This window comes from Sardina pilchardus, chromosome 6 (assembly GCF_963854185.1).
Source record: "Sardina pilchardus chromosome 6, fSarPil1.1, whole genome shotgun sequence".
NCBI lineage: Eukaryota > Metazoa > Chordata > Actinopteri > Clupeiformes > Clupeidae > Sardina > Sardina pilchardus.
Window position 1 is genome coordinate 25,207,643 of NC_084999.1, and position 2,500 is coordinate 25,210,142.

The window sequence follows — 2,500 nt, forward strand, 5'->3', positions numbered from 1 at the left end:
TGAGATCACACCACATGATTGGCACAATGTTTTCATGTGTAGGCTTCTTTACCATGGGTATGTGTAGACAACTGCCATATTGGCATTAGAAACTAGCCCCATGCATTTCTGTGGAGGATTTTTGGAGTGTTCTATCTCCTAATTAGAACATCTCTGGTGACACTCATCCTGGCATTTAGTAGACATGATTATGTATGTGCAAAATAAAATCTTATTCAAGATTGTTCCAGACACTGCCCTTCTTCTTTTGTATGGTATACAATCTTTTAGCCATGCCTTCTGCTCTAAATAGACTACACACAAGAGGCACTATGTTCTGCTGGCTTGGAAATGGAGCTGCTATGAAAGGCTAATAACTACTATCCATCGGCAGCTTCCTAGTTGACGTTGGCCTATTAGATGGACGGAAAAGAAATCAACAGATTACTGTTGCCATCCATTTGTGCACTGAGCATTACATGTGCGTATAGAACTGGATATATGATTGTATACTGTTTGGGGTGTGTGTGTGCCATTAAAGCATGTATAGTTCTATATCACCACCACATGCTTTTCCAAGTAAAGCTATCAGACTGTTCATGTCAAATCTGATGGGTAATTTCCTGTCCAACTCTAAAGCCCACTATCCATACGTTAGCCCAGTATCCATATGTTAGCCCACTATCCATACGTTTGCCCAGTTTCATATGTTAGCCCAGTGTCCAACTCTAAAGCCCACTATCCATATGTTATCCCAGTATCCATACGTCACAGCGTAGTGTATTTGGAGTAATTTTATTGTATTCATATCAGAGAATAAACGCTAATAATGCATTTTAACAAATAATGTAATCTCAGTCTACAGGGGTTAATAACGTGTGGGCAATGTTAGCATTGTGTTTTGCAAATTGTGAAAACTTCCTCTGTACTGTACATGTTGAGCTCATTTTATGGCACAGTGCATATTTACAAACAGTGTCCATGCAAATGAGCTTAGTGGCTAACACTCCATCAAGCACTGTGCTGCATAAGCATCCTGTCTTCAGGGAGAAGCATGCCCTCTCAGCAGTGATCCCAGAACAGATTTTACAGGAGGCTTTGGATGGCTCATGGCTTTGTGTTCTCTGTACATTTTCATTATACATCATAAATATGCCAACTATAATGTACAATATGGATAATAAGATATGTAGAATATGGCAACTACAGTAAGATATGTATCTGAGCTCATCCCAGTTGCCATGGATGTCATCTCTCAGCAACAGCAACTGTTGCAGAGCCCAAAATAACAGTTTTCACGACAAACATATGTGATACATAACAGTTCACCCAAGCAGTCTCTACCCCCTTATAGAATGACTCACCTATACACCAAAGATGCATCATAAGTAAATAAATAAAAAAAACAGCGTCTGTGTTTGTCATCTCTCCCCGCTTCACAGAGTTTGCAGATCTGTTACTTTTAAAAAACATTTAGCCATAAACCAGCGTCTTTTTAATTTGTATGTAAAAAGTATATTTGTAGAGTACAACAGTACAAGACTTTTTGTCCAAGAATAATTATAACATTAATTTGCTACCTTCATGTGTTCTCACAGATTTCTTTAGAAGTTCTCTCCTGAGCTGAGCTAATAGGCTGATTACCTAGTGAATTATGGGTCTCTGGAGGATAATAGTCTCCATTTGGCTTTCAATTCACCAGCACATTTGAATGTCCCTCATAGCACTTTGATGGACAGAGTGAGTGGGCAGAATTAGGGAACAGGACAACACAGTGTCAAACTAGGAGCGTTGTAAACATGATCAGGTCCTTTAGACAGTCCATATTCCGGGTAAAAGCCTAACCAAGTATCTACCGAAGATTCTTAAGAAGCTTATGCTGCTCTGTTTTGGGCATAAGCATGAGCATTGACAGGCCAAGTCAGAGGCATAATGCAAGGAATCATGTCACTGTGTATTTGGAGTAATTGTATTGTAATATTTATTCAGAAGGTCAGTGAGAAAGACTGATATTTTCATATCAACCCAAATTAACGAGGTGGTGGATCAGTCTGGTTCCATTTGAACTAAATCACGCCTCTTTCATAAGGTTGCCTTGTTTTTGAACTTGTGTGCTGTGAGTGTGACAGGAGTGGGAGAGTGTGTGTAACTGAAAAGCGTGTTACCGAAGCACGTAAAAAAAGGGCTTACACTCAAATGGGAGAATTTGCCCCTGAATTATTGCACGTGCACACACCCGCACCCGCACACTCATAGTCGGGCACTTAGCATGGTGGCTGAGGGCTGTGCATGGAGTCGCCCTTTTCAAAAAGTCCTGAAGGATTCCAATCAGATTCTGGAACCCAAAATCCAAAATCCAATCGCAACAAAGAGGATTTAGGAATCCTAGAGGATTTTCAAAAAAAAAAAGTCAAAAATCTGATAGGAAACCTACAGGAGTGTCAATCCTATAGGATCCTAAAATCAGTTTGGAAACCTATAGGATTGTCAATCCTATAGGATCCTATTTGTACCCAAATCT

General features: G+C 39.8%; 1 protein-coding gene across 1 annotated transcript in view; it reads left to right on the forward strand.

Moving 5' to 3' along the window:
* tsnare1 (T-SNARE Domain Containing 1) overlaps positions 1-2,500 on the forward strand; it is a 148,844-nt gene that overhangs the window by 54,614 nt on the left and 91,730 nt on the right. The window lies entirely within an intron of this gene.